This window comes from Piliocolobus tephrosceles, chromosome 7 (genome assembly GCF_002776525.5).
Source record: "Piliocolobus tephrosceles isolate RC106 chromosome 7, ASM277652v3, whole genome shotgun sequence".
Taxonomy (NCBI): Eukaryota; Metazoa; Chordata; class Mammalia; order Primates; family Cercopithecidae; genus Piliocolobus; species Piliocolobus tephrosceles.
The window spans coordinates 25,626,057-25,640,252 of record NC_045440.1 but is presented as its reverse complement, the minus strand read 5'-3'; the positions used below and the strand labels follow the sequence as shown (position 1 = coordinate 25,640,252).

The window sequence follows — 14,196 nt, the reverse complement described above, 5'->3', positions numbered from 1 at the left end:
TCCCTTCATAGCGTTTGTACCCTTGCTACCTCACTGATACCTCCCAAGGCAGGCTGCTCTCCCATTTTGAGAATGAGGAAAAGTGACTGACTGAGCAGCTTTCCTGGGGTCCCCTTTCTTCAGTAGCAGAGATAAGACCAGAGCTCAGATTTCCCACTGTACCCCAACAAACACAGTCCACGGCCTACATCCCAGCAGTGAGTGCTCCCCAACCTTCCCTCCACCCCTGCTCTGAGCTTGGTCTCCACACCTCAAGCTTATTTCTGTGTCAAAGAGTACAGTCCAGACGAACCTGCTTTTCTGAGGTAGCCCCCAGAATTCTGCTCAAACGCAAATTCCTCATACATGCATGGAAAAGAATGCAGACTTTTGACATGTTAATATGTATATAGTCATGGATATGTAGGACTTGATTAAGGTATATTTTATGATACATTTAATAAACAGAAAAAAAAAGTTGGTGATTTAAAAAAAAAAAAACTCAGGTACTTTTTTTTTAACTAGAAAGTATAAACCCAAGTCTAACTGTACAGATGCAGCAACCCTATCTCTCACCACCTTAAAAACAACAAAACCATCCTCTGAACATCTTCTCCACCTGTCAACCCCCTAGTCTGCCACTCTCTGCAAACCTAGTATACACCAAACATTTGCTTTACGTAAACAGATCTCAAAACCATTAAACATGACCAAGCCCCCATCTGTAGATGTATTCAGCTTTCATTTTAATGCGAATTGGATAAAACAGCAATTTTAATGCCCCTTCAAGCAAACAGGATGCCACCTGTGTGTGAAAAAGACTTGAGAAAATTAAAAATAGATGGAAAAGCCCTCAGCAGTTGAAAATGCTAATAAAAACAACTTTAAGGAACCACCATAAACCTATTAAACAAGCCAAGTTACCTAGGGAAAAAAAAGAAAAACTTATGTTCATTGACTTGAAATGAACTAGTACAATTGCCAATTACTCAGAATTGGCTTTCTGAAGCAAGGAAGTTAAATACAAAATAACTCACATGTGTTGATCTTGCTACCCAACGTTGGGAAACATACCGCATCTATCCAAGGCGAGGGGTGTGAAGCTTTTGCACAAAGATGTTCCTAGCTGTACTATTTATAGCAGTGAAATAATGAGAATCAAAACAAAATGCTCAGGGGGAAGTTTGAGCGCTAGCAATAATGATAAACTATGATAAAAATATGAGTAGTGCATGAAAAGATTTATATAAAAATGTTAAGTGACAGAGAATGAAATTTACATACTGATTAGAACTACATAAAAACACAGTCCACATTTAGAACTGCATGCAGTTAAAGATCTTAAGTTACATCGGTTATAATATTGTTATTTTGGTTAAATATATTTTAGAAATGTGTAAAGTCTGTTGCACAAGGATAAAAACTGGACCTCTCTCCTATGCATCAATCTCTAGCTTCTCCCTGGACACAGTTTTTTGTGTGTGTGTGTGTGTGATGGAATCTCACTTTGTCGCCCAGGCTGGAGTACAGTGACATGATCTTGGCTCACTGCAACCTCTGCCTCCCGGGTTCAAGTCATTCTCATGCCTCAGCCTCCTGAGTAGCTGGGATTACAGGTGCCCGCCCCCATATGCAGCTAATTTTTGTATTGTTAGTAGAGAGGCGGTTTCACCATATTGGCCAGGCTGGTCTTGAACTCCTGGCCTCAAGTGATCAGCCCACCTCAGCCTCTCAAAGTGCTGGGATTACAGGCATGAGCCACTGTGCCCGGCCGTGATACAGTTTTATTTTCTGTACTCTCCACGTGGCCCACACAGAGGGGCTGATCTTCTCACCACCAAGCTAGATAAGGAAGCAAATAGGTCCCTGAAATTCACCTAGATTTCTGGATCCTATCCAAAATTAGGCTTGGATTAAATAGGATAGACAGATATCTCAATGAAATGTGACAAGAGAAGAGATGCCTAGGATTACAGAAAGTTATCTCCAACTCTGAACAGTTCTCCAAAAGCCCAGAGTGTCTGGCAGTGCCTTGAGGTTCTTTGCCACCCCACGATCTTGATTTCCTCTTCAGCCCTGAGACCTTGAGCACACGTCCTCTTCCTCCAGCTCTCCAGGACCGCCAAAGGGCTCATTTCTGAGAAACAGCAGCAGGTAACAGAGTGCTTCCCTAGGGCTAGCACTTTCCATGCACAATGAGCCCAGTCCACTCTAAGAAAAACCCAAAAGGTAGGTACTGTTATCCCCCATCTCATGGATGAGGTCTCTGAGGCTGAGCAAAGTAACTTCCCAAAGGCCACACAGCAAGTAGAGAGCAGAACTGTGATTTGAGTAGAGTCAGAAGGGGCTGCAGGTGTGGGCTCTTTCTCACTGCATCCTGCAGTGATGAAGATTCTGGCTATAACTCAGAGTACAGACCTACCCAAGAAGGAGGCCTTATTCCATAGACACTCCCAGAGTAAGGTCCTCTGGGGATCTGGATTCTAATGGTAAAACGTTGCTGTTAGATGAGCGGCAACCTCAGACAGCACTTGGTCCCTGGGTTCTTCACGCTGTCTACCTGCATGTCGGCATTGCTGGAATATATAGTGTAAATATCTCTAAGACTTAACCTGACCTAGTGCATGGAGACCTTGGGGGTTGGGGCCTAGCCATCTGTATTTCTCAATAACATCTCAGGTGATTCTTTATAAAAATATTTTTAACTGAAATTGTATATATTTGAGCTGTATAGCAAGTTGATTATTACAGTCAAGCTAATTAGCATATTCATCTCCACAGTTACCTTTTCTTGTGTGTGTACTGAAAACACTTAAGATCTATTCTCTAGGAAGTACTAATCAGTGCAATTAGGCAAGAGAAAGAAATGAAAGGCATTCAAGTTGGAAAAGAGGAAGTCAAATTATTCCTCTTTGCAGATGACATGATTCTATATAAACACCTAAATACTCCACCAAAAATTGTTAGAGCTAATAAACAAATTCGGTAAAGTTGCAGGGTATAAAATCAACATATAAAAACCAGTAGTGTTTCTGTATACCTATAACCAACTAGCTAAAAAAGAAATAGAAAAAGTAATCTTGGCTTGGCACAGTGGCTCATGCCTGTCATCCCAACATTTTGGGAGGCTGAGGCAGGAGGATTGCTTGAGTCCAGGAGTTTGAGACCAGCCTGGACAAATAGGGAGACCCTGTTTCTACAAAACATTTAAAAATTAGCCAGGTGTTCAGCCAGGCGCGGTGGCTCACACCTGTAATCCCAGCACTTTGGGAGGCCAAGGCAGGCAGATCATTTGAGGTCAGGAGTTTGAGATCAGCCTGACCAACATGAGAAATCCCGTCTCTACTAAAAACACAAAAAATTAGCTGGGCATGGTGGCTCATGCCTGTAATCCCAGCTACTCGGGAGGCAGAGGCAGGAGAATCGCTTGAACCTGGGAGGCGAAGGTTGCGGTGAGCCGAGATCATACCATTGCACTCCAGCCTGGGCAACAAGAGTGAAACTCCATCTCAAAAAAAAAAAAAAAAATTAGCCAGGTGTGGTGATGCGCACCTGTGGCCCCAGCTACTCAGGAGGTTGAGGTGGGAGGATCAGTTGAGCCCAGGAGGTCAAGGCTGCAGTGAGCTATGATGGTGCCAATGTACTCCAGCCCGGGCAATAGCGTAAGACCTTATCTAAAACAAAACTAAACAATCTCATTTATAATAGCTACAAAAATCGTAATAAAATAGGAATAAATTTAATAAGACAGGACAGTTTTTAACCAAGAAAGACCTTTATGATGAAAACTATAAAACACTGATGAAAGACATAGAAGAGGCTGGGCGCAGAGGCTCACGCCTGTAATCCCAGCACTTTGGGAGGTCGAGTTGGGTAGATCATGAGGTCAGGAGCTTGAGACCAGCCGTTTTGAGACCAGCCTGGCCAACATGGTGACACCCCATCTCTACTAAAAATACAAAAATTATCCAGGCGTGGTGGCATGCGCCTGTAATCCCAGCTACTCAGGAGGCTGAGGCAGGAGAATTGCTTGAACCCAGGAGGCGGAAGTTGCAGTGAGCTAAGATCGCACCACAGCATTCCAGCCTGGGTGACAGAACAAGACTCTGTCTTCGGTGGGGGCTAGGGGGGAAGAATTAGAAGAGGACACACACACAAAATGTAAAAATGTTCCATGTTCATGGATTGGAAGAATTAATATTGTTAAAATAACCATACTACCCAAAGCGCTCTACAAATTCCATGCAACCCCCATCAAAAGATCAATGACATTCTTCACAGAAATATAATAGAAAAGACAATCTTAAAGTTCATGTAGAATCACAAAGACCCCAAATAGCCAAAGCAATTCTGAGCAAAAAGAGCAAAGCTGGAGGCATCACACTACCTGACTTCAAAAATACTACAAAGCTAAAGTAACCAAAATAGCATGGTACTGATATAAAAACAGACACATAGACAAATGAAACAGAATAAAGAACCCAGAAATAAATCCACATATTTATAGCTAACTGATTTTCAACAAAGATGCCAAGAACATACATTGGGAAAAAGACAGCGTTTTCAATAAATGGTGCTGAAAAATCTGAATAACCATATGTAGAAGAATGAAACTAGATCCCTATCTCTCACTATGCACAAAATCAACTCAGAATAAGGACTAAAACGTGAGATTCAAAACTACAAAACTACTAGAAGAAAGCAGGGTAAATCCTTCAGGACATTGTTCTGGGCAAAGATTTTGTAGGTCAAACTTCGAAACCACAGGTAACAAAAGCAAAAATAGGCAAACGGGATTTAAAAAAAAAAAAAAAAAAACAGAGACAGCATCTCACTATGTTGCCCAGGCTTATCTCGAACTCCTGGCCTCAAGCAATTCTCCTGTCTTGACCTCCCAATGACAAATCGGATTTTATCAAGCTAAAAGCTTCTGCACAGCAAAGGAAACAATTGACAGAGTGGACCAGGCAACCTGTAGAATGAGAGAAAATATGAGCACACTGTTCATCCAACAAGGGACTGATATCTAGGATACATGAGGAACTCAAACAACTCAATGGTAAAAAAAAATAATAATTTTTTTTAATGAGCAAAGTATCTGAAAGGACATTTCTCAAAAGAAGACATACAACCAGGCGTGGTGGTTCACACCTGTAATCCCAGCACTTTGGAAGGTCAAGGTGGACGGATCACTGGAGGTCAGGAGTTCGAGACCAGCCTGGCCAACATGGGCAAAGCCCCTCTCTACTAAAAATTCAAAAATTAGCTGGGCATGGTGGCGCACCCGTAATCCTAGCTACTCCAATGGCTGAGGCACGAGAATCATTGGAACCCAGGAGGCAAAGCTTTCAGTGAGCCGAGATCGCACCACTGCACTCCAGCCTGGGCAACAGAGAGAGACTCCATCTCAGAAAAACAAAGACATAGAAATGGCCAACAGATAAATGAAAATATGCTCAATATCACTAATGATAAGGGAAATACGAATCAAAACTACAATGAGATAGCATCTCACCCAGTTAGAATGGCTATTATCAAAAAGACAAAAAATAACAAATGCTGGTGAGGATGTTGAGAAAAGAGAACTCCTAAACACTGTTGGTGGGAATGTAAATTAGTATAACCGTTACGAAGAACCGTATGGAGATTCCTCAAAAAACTACAAATAGAACTACCATATGATCTAGCAATCCCACTACTAGGGATTTTTCCAAAGGAAATTAAAATCAATGTGTTGAAGAGATATCTGTCCGTCCACACTGATTGCAGCACTACTCACAATAGCCAAAATAGGAAATCAACTGAAGTGCCCATCAACAGATGGAGTGCTGTTTAGCCATGACAAAGAACGAAATCTTGTCATTCACGACAACATGGATGAACCTGGAGGACGTTATGTTAGGTGAAATAAGTCAAGCACAGAAAGAGAAGTACTATATTTTCTCACCCATAGGTGGGAGCTAAAAAAGTTGAGTTCACAGAAGTAGAGAGAATTGTGGTTATTAGAAGCTGGGAAGGGCAGGGTGGAAGGTAGATGGAGAGAGGTTGGTTAATGGATACCAAATTAAAGCTAGACAGGAGGAATAAGTGCTAATGTTCTGTAGCCCTGTAGGGTGACTAGAGTCAATAAGTTATTGTATATTTTTGAATAGAACAGAGAATTTTGGATGTTCCCGACACAAAGAAATAAAATGTTTTCCATGATGAATATAGTAATTACTCTGATTTGATTATTACACAGAGTATACATGTATTCAAATATCACTCTGTACCCCATAAATACGTACAGTTATTATGCACCAATTTAAAAAATTACTAAAATTTAAAAAATCGACTCTCTTAGCGAATCTGAAGTATGTAATACAGCATGCTTAGGTACAGTCACCATGCTGTACATTAGATCTCTGGGACTTATTCATTCTACATAAATAAAACGTTGTCCCCTTTGACCAACACCTCCCTCTTTCCCCACCCTCCTAACATCTCAGGTGATTCTGGTACCCACGTGGTGAGGCTGAAGAATGGCTGGCTTGGCCCTCAACTCACTGTGAGAACTGAATCAAGAGAGGCTCATTACATGGTGAGGTCTCTCCACTGGGACCCAGGTCTCCCAGTTCCCAGGCTGCAGGCCTCCCTCCCAGGACGGAGCTCAGCAAACATTTGGTGCCGTGATGGATCTCAGGGAGTGACAAGTCTTAAAGGCAGGCCCTTCCTGGGTGTCTCAGAGTCTCTTATTTTAGAGCAGAGTTGTGGTTTCAGTTTTAGTTTCTTGTCATTACCCAAGCCCTTTATTGGAAAATGAGCGCTTGGGTAAAAAGAGAAAAAAATAAAATAGGTGGTTTCAATCATTCAGAGTTCAGAAAATTCAGGGGAACTTTGGCCTTTAAAACTCCAGCCACGAGGCCTCCAAAGTAGGGAAACCCTGAATGCAGTAGTGAGAAATCCCCCTGTGGGCAGCTCTTCTCTGGCAAGTCTCCCCAGCACAACTCACATGGTAGCAGGAGTTTTCCTCCCTGGTTAAAAGCATCAAATAAAATACAAAGGGAAAATCCAGCTGAAAATTTCCTGAGCAAGGTCACAGAATGACTGTTACCCTTTTAGAAGAACGGTAGGAGAAAAAGGTCTCAGGGATCCAAAATCAGACATGAACACAGCACCAGGAAGCCAGGGCTGGGCAGAGAAAGACCTGACCCTGAGAGTCTCCTGTGGATCATAATGTGAGTAGCAAGGCTCTGAGAACAGGAGCTTACGGACAGAAAGCTCAGCAATGTGCCATCCAAACAACAACAAACAACGAAAACAAAAAAAACATCAAAAAAGCACAGGGCCAGGTGCGGTGGCTCACACCTGTAATACCAGCACTTTGGGAGGCCAAGGCAGGTGGATTGCCTGAGCTCAGGAGTTTGAAACCGCCCTGGACAATGTGGTGAAACCCTGTCTCTACTAAAATACAAAAAAATTAGCCGGGCGTGGTGACATGTGCCTGTAATCCCAGCTCGAGAGGCTGAGAGGGGAGAATAGCTTGAGCCCAGGAGGCGGAGATTGCAGTGAGCCAAAATCGTGCCATTGCAGTCCAGTTTTTTTAGACTCTATCTCAAAAAAAAAAAAGGCACAGGTTTTCCCTGCGATGCTGTTCTCACCTGGATGCAGAGACTCACTTGTAAATTAACTTGTGTGTGCTAAAAGGTAAGTAATAAGGAGACTACTTAGGTATTTTCAATTAAGGGATTATGAAAACTTCAAAGATTATATGCAAATTATCTATGGAAATATGCTCCTATGGTTACAGCTGAGTTGTACACTGAGGGAAAACAGAGAAATTAAAACAGCTGTGGTAGGCCGGGTGTGGTGGCTCACGCCTGTAATCCCAGCACTTTGGGAGGCCAAGGTGGGTGGATCACTTGAGCCCAGAAGTTTGAGACCAGCCTGGGCCACAGGCAAGACTCCTATCTCTACAAAAAATTTTTAAAAAGACCCCGGCATGGTGGCACGTGCCTGTAGTCCCAGCTACCCAGGTAGGTGAGGTGGCCCAGGAGTTCAAAGCTCAGTGAGCTATGACCGTGCCATTGCACTCCAGCCTGAGCGACAGAATGAGACCCTGTCTGCAAAACCAAACAAAAAACAGTGGTTGTAGACAGGAAATTAAGTGTTTCCTTCTAATGTTGGTTTGATTTCAATGATACATACTCTAAAGACTCACTTCGGCTACCTCTTTAAATACATTAGACCTAAGCCTGAAAAGAATGAGAAGCCTGCGACCTACTTCCAGCTCCCAAGCACTGACATTCCCCATGCAGCCACGTTGGGAACAGGGCAGTCGGAATCCTGAATCCTGGGTTTCATCTCTATAAAAATCAGGCATCCAGCTCCCCCATGTCGGATGTGAGTCTATGTTTGGCATAACGGTTCCGGGGCCCTTTCTTCCTTTAGCTCTTTGTTCATTGAGGTTTCTGAAGCACACAGGAAGTCAGAAAAAAGAACAGCAACCCACTTCTCCACAGCCTCACCGCAGACGAGAAGCAGCAGGGAGAAGACAGCCAGTGAGGAGAGGAACTGTGTGCTGCTCTCCCCCAGCTCCACTAGGGGAAAGGGAGCAAGATGAAGCCGGTAGGAGGGGAGTGTGCGGGTTATGTCTACACCCCAGTTTTCAGGAGCCCCAGAAGGAACCAAGTTCTACTTTTCTGCTTCTATTGACAGAATGCTCTGATTGCCTTGGGTACACACACACACACACACACACACACACACACACACACACATAGATAAGCTGTAAGATTCTACACTCTTTTGAATCACATGCAACTTAAATCCCAGAGCGACACTCGGGTAACTTGGATCCATCACCTTATCTATCTGAACTCAGCTTTTCTCATCTAAAAAGTGAGGGGATTAGGTGACAGGGATGTTCTTCCAACAAAGTGTTGCACATATGAATATTTCGTACTGTTTAAAGTGATCGCTCGGCTCCTGAAGTGGTTTATTTCTTCACTGTTTGGCTGAAAATACTTCCATAATTGCAGAACCCCCTTGAATCCCTCACCACAGCCTTGGATTCCTTAAAGTCTAGGCTAAAGCTCCTGGACTAGACTTGATGCTTCCAGGATCGTTGTCTTGGTCTATAATTCTGGGAGCTAAACTCATTAGCTACAAGGAGAGACCTTGGTTGTTGAGGGAGATATGAGACAGTGGAGGGAAAAAAAGGTGAGGGAGAGAAAAGCAGAAAAGAAAGAAAAAGATAGCAGGAGATATTGATAAAAGAGAAAAGTAACAACTAAGATTGTAAACTCACCAATGGTAGGAACCGGAGCTAAAGGGCATGTCAGGTAATTTGTTTTTACTTCCCTTGGTTTTACAAGTGAGGGAACTGAAGGTAGGGATGTTCCCTTCCCCAAAGTAAATGCCCTGGGGGATGCTAGCTTTCAAGTAATCCCTTGAGGACTGACTATGCAGGTGACGCCAGGAATAGTATTAAGTAGAAGAGGAGGTTTACATTTTCCAGAACCTTCTCCACTTGCACCCAACACCTCCTGATCTTTATTGTGAACTGTGTTCTTGGGAGAGGCTCTTTCCAGCTAGAGCTAATGTGCCCACCTGTTTAGAAATGGAGTCTCCATTTTAATGTAATGGCGCCCTTCAGTAAAAATACCCTCCTGTGACACAGGCAGTGCATGTGACAGAGAGCTCACAGAGCACTAGCTCTCTGTCTTCTCTCCTCCCTCCAGAGGTGGTCCTGGCCCCTTTACAGGAAGGAGACACTGGCTCAGAAAGGGTTAAGACCACACTCAGCTGGAGATAGAATCAGGCCCAGAACTAAGACCTCCCCATGGCAGCCAAAGAAGGATGCCAGGTGCACAAAGTTCTTATCACACTGGCATGAAACAAGCACATTTTTGGAGCTCTGTCCTGGCCCAGTCAAATCATCTGGGACAAATCCCATTACCTCCCTGAACCTCAGTGTACTCACCCATAAAAGTTAGGCATGTTAGTACTATCTTTCCCAGAACTGTTGTGAACATTAATGAAAATAATATCTGTAATGTACGTGGTAAACTACACATCCCCAACTCTGAGTGTTGGCCGTAATCACAGATCACCTGAGTTCCTCTGGTTCCTTCAAGCATCTGCATATTTCAATGACAGGGGCCCCTTTTGGCAAAAACAACCTATCTATTCCATTTCTGCATGGTTTTCAGTACCAGAGAGGTCTTTCCAAGGATATGTTAAAGGAGTTTTTCTACACTTTTTATCCGCGGGGCCAGCTCTGCCTCTGGAGCTGTGAGACACGAGTTGTACTCTTTTCACTCCTACTTTACACAGCAAGTCTCTGGTTCTAAACACAGAAGTGAAAACATTATAGGAAAGGGGTCCTGATTCAGACCCCAAGAGAGGTTTCTTTAATCTCATGCAAGAAAGAATTCAGGGCGAGTCCATAAAGTGAAAGCAAGTTTATTAAGAAAGTAAAGGAATAAGAGAATGGCTACTCCATAGACAGAGCAGTCCTGAAGGCTGCTGTTTGCCCATTTTTATAGTTATTTCTTGAATACATGCTAAACAAAGGGTGGATTATTCATGCCTCCCCTTTTTAGACCAGAAATTTTAAATTAGGGTAATTTCCTGACATTTCCATGGCATTTGTAAACTGTCATGGCACTGGTGGGAGTGTAGCAGTGAGGATGACCAGAGGACATTCTCGTCGCCATCTTGGTTTTGGTGGGTTTTGGCTGACTTCTTTACTGCAACCTGTTTTATCAACAAGGTCTTTATGACCTGTATCGTGTGCTGACTTCCTATCTCACCCTGTGACTTAGAATGCCTTAACCGTCTGGGAATGCAACACAATAGGTGTCAGCCTCATTTTACCTAGCTCCTTTAAGATGGAGTTACTCTGGTTCACATGCCTCTGACAAAAAGAAACATGAGGGTTTGCATGGTTCAAGATCATTCCAGTCCAGGTCCACCTGCTACTCAGACACATTTTAGTCCCAACCTCAAGAAGCCCACAGGAATCAATTTGGACAAGATCTGCTGACACCAGTAATGATCACCAGAAGTCTCCAAAGACTGCTCCCTCTGAGAAGGGCCAATGGCACTAGTTGGGGTGGAGGCAGCCAAGCCTATTGGTCCTGCCCAGATTGGCCTGGCCTGAACCCACTCTGCAGCCTCCTGCTATCTGGTCTAGGTCTTGGGTTATGAGGACTTTAGACCTGAATGGGCTTTGAAGGTAACACACCCCTGGACTCTCTCCCACGGCTTTGCAGCCCACACCTGGGGCTCCTGTCTGATGCTTGGTACATTCTGAGCTCTGGTCTCTGCTCAGCCTCGAGCTGAGGTGGCAACCACAAACCTCTTCGTCCCACAGCACTGCTGAGCAGACTAACCTCCCACTCTTGGGTTCTATTCTTGGCTGTCAACATTGGCATCATGTGTCAAGTGCCTAATTGCATGGCCGTGAGCCTGGTGAGGGGAATGAAGGCTCCAGAACACAGGGTACCCTGCTCACCAGTGCAGCCCACGACCTTTCTGAGAACAAACAGGTCGTACAGGCAGAATACTAAACCAGACATAAGTGGACACAACACACTTCTATATAGCTGGGTGCACCCGTGCATAACTGGGGAGGAGGGAGGTGCCGCTGGGAAGAGGCACATGGGACAGGGAAAGAACACGGCCCCTGGAGGCAGGAAACGTGGGGTCTGGTTCCCAGCCCTTCACTGCCTAGTAGCTTATGACCGGGAGGCAGTCAATCAGAGCATTGTAGGATTTAACACTGGAAGGGTCCAGTGGATCCTAGAACCTGGATGCTCCTCAAGGGAAATCATTAGAAACACATGTGTTCTGCCTTGGACCTACAGGTCAGAAGTAGGGGGTGGGGCAAAGGGATCTTTATTTGAACAGAAATGATGATGGCATGCTTTGGAAATGACTGGATGACCGTCGGGAAGGGTGACACCAGAGAGGAAAACTCAACTGCCCAAGTCAGACACTTGGTTCAGGGCAAAGCTGAGACCAGATTGAGGTCTCCTCATCCCAGGATACATCCTGGCTCTAAGTTCCCTACATGACCAGGACAGGGTAAGGGGACTCAGGAGGGCCTCACTGGTCTGGCAGGGACTGTGCTACTGCCCACATCTTCCTTCTGCCCCAGAAATGCCCTATGCTGCCGCCTGGGCACTCCCGAGCCCATGTCCCCCTCATGATTGTGAGATCACACTGATGAAGATGCTGTGCCACACCCATCAGCCCCTTCCAGCCTCACAGGATGGTGGGAAAACCTTGAGTTCCAGTCCCCACTTTATAATCCATCATGAGACTAATCAAGTTGGTTCAGCTCTTTGGACTCAGGTCCCCTCTGTTCAAAGAGGAGATAAGACTGGACTCTCAAGTCATTTCCAGCTCACTATGCTATTAGACTTACAGCATCTCAGGGCTGAAAGGAATTGTAGACATCACGTAGTGCAGTGCTTCAAGTCTGGCACATCTGGGCAAACTCATCCCCTCAGCCCTCAAGGGCATGTGGGCCAGGCTTTGTAATAACCATGTTTTCTGGTTTCTACATTTGATGCTTTGACATGGGGCCCCACTGACCCTGGAGGGACTGATTCTCCCAGGGCCAGCCAGTTTCTGACAGCTGCCTTTCATATATGTAAACCAACCCATCCAGAGCCCACACTCACAATCGCCTCTTGTCACACTCACACTGGAGGCCACCGTCCATCTGTCCTAATCACCCCAGGGTAGGTACCAGGTAACTGGGGACAGTGTCTATGCGAGAGCCCAGAGCCTGCTGAAATTATTCAGATGAGCCAATCCTAAACCTGCTATGCTGTTTCATGTTCCTTCCCATGGAAATCACAATAAATGCTCCTGCTTACATTTTTTCTCACTCTCTCTGCCTCCTGACCCACCTGTATTGCCCCACGGGGCCCTGTATGGTGTGCTAGGACTCCTGTTGTGAGGGGTCTGTGAATGTCAACTTCTTCCTTCATGACAGTCATCTCTGCATCTGCATGTCTTACCATACTGGATTAAAACAAATCCCAAGTATCCTCAAAACAGGCCAGCCATGGTTGGACCTGTTACGTCCATGGTTGGAACCTTTAGGCTTAAATGCAGTCCCCTTTAGGGTTTCCAATCCCTGCCAGTCTACTTTTTGTGTGCCCTGCAAACACTTCTATTGTCTATGTGCACTGCACATGAAAAAGGCTTAGAAGCCCCAATGTGCAGCCCCTGCTGCTCCTCAGCCTGGCGATTTACCCCCTATGTATGGGCGTTCCCACTTCCAAGGAGCTCTCCTTGGTGGAAAAGCCTGCATTATACTCACCGCAAGCCTGCTTTCTCACTGCTGTTGGTCCCTGCTTGGACTTCTGCCCTCTGGGGTCATGCAGGGTTGGTTCAATACCTCCTCCTTGCGATGTCTCCTCAGCTTTTTATAAGCAGCAGCTCTGGGTTCCCTAGAGGCTTTTCTTCTCCCACCTAAACACCTCTTGTTCAAGAGGCATATTTTCCACTATTCTGTGGCTCTTGAAGATCCCATCCCAAGGCTCTTCTCTCAGGGCCTCTCTTGCTTTAAACCAGAAGAAGACACCCTGCCCTGAAAAGATGCCTGACCTCCATATGACCACTGCTGGTTTTTCATGAGAGTTTTAATGTGAAATCTCCAATTTTTTAAAAAAAATTTATTTTAGAGACAGAGTCTCGCTGTGTCACCCAGGCTAGAGTGCAGTAGTGTGATCATAGCTCATTGTAACCTCCAACTTCTGGCCTCAAGTGATTCTCCTGCCTCAGCCTCCCAAGTAGCTACAACTATAGGTGTGTGCCACCACACCCAGCTCTAAGTTTGAAACTTACACAATATAGAGGCAGGGAGGAGCAACGGGTCCTCTCCCAGCTGCTTGCCCGAGGCCAATTCTCTCCAGTTGTTTAGCTACTTTCTAGTTGGAGGGGACAGAGTTTTCCCACCACTGCCCAAGTCCCCTCCCCAGGCAAAGAACTGTGCGAAGACTCTGGTCACAGAGAACACTTTAGACAACAGCTTGTTGGAGAAGTCTGTGCGGGGACTAGGGAGTAAGATGTCTGATGTGTGCTTTGAACACAGGCTCATGCTGCCTCCCTGCTGTGCTCCCACAGACAGAACACAGCATGCTGCTGCCATGGGCTCCCCACTGTGGCAGGGGCAGGGCCCGGATGTTTGGGCCTGGGTGTCTTTTCTCCTAAAGC

General features: G+C 45.1%; 1 protein-coding gene across 5 annotated transcripts in view; it reads right to left on the bottom strand.

Annotated features, from left to right (window-relative positions):
* Positions 1-14,196, bottom strand: part of PTK2B (protein tyrosine kinase 2 beta) — a 134,653-nt gene that overhangs the window by 72,827 nt on the left and 47,630 nt on the right. Inside the window, exon 1 of one of the 5 annotated variants that reach the window (XM_023216780.1) lies at positions 6,526-6,652. The exons of 2 other annotated variants lie outside the window; for them this stretch is intronic. The gene's annotated coding sequence lies outside the window, so the exon portion shown is untranslated. Of the gene's footprint in view, positions 1-6,484; positions 6,653-14,196 lie in introns of those variants that run through there. 2 more of the 5 variants (XM_023216781.2, XM_023216779.1) reach the window with 2 other exon arrangements.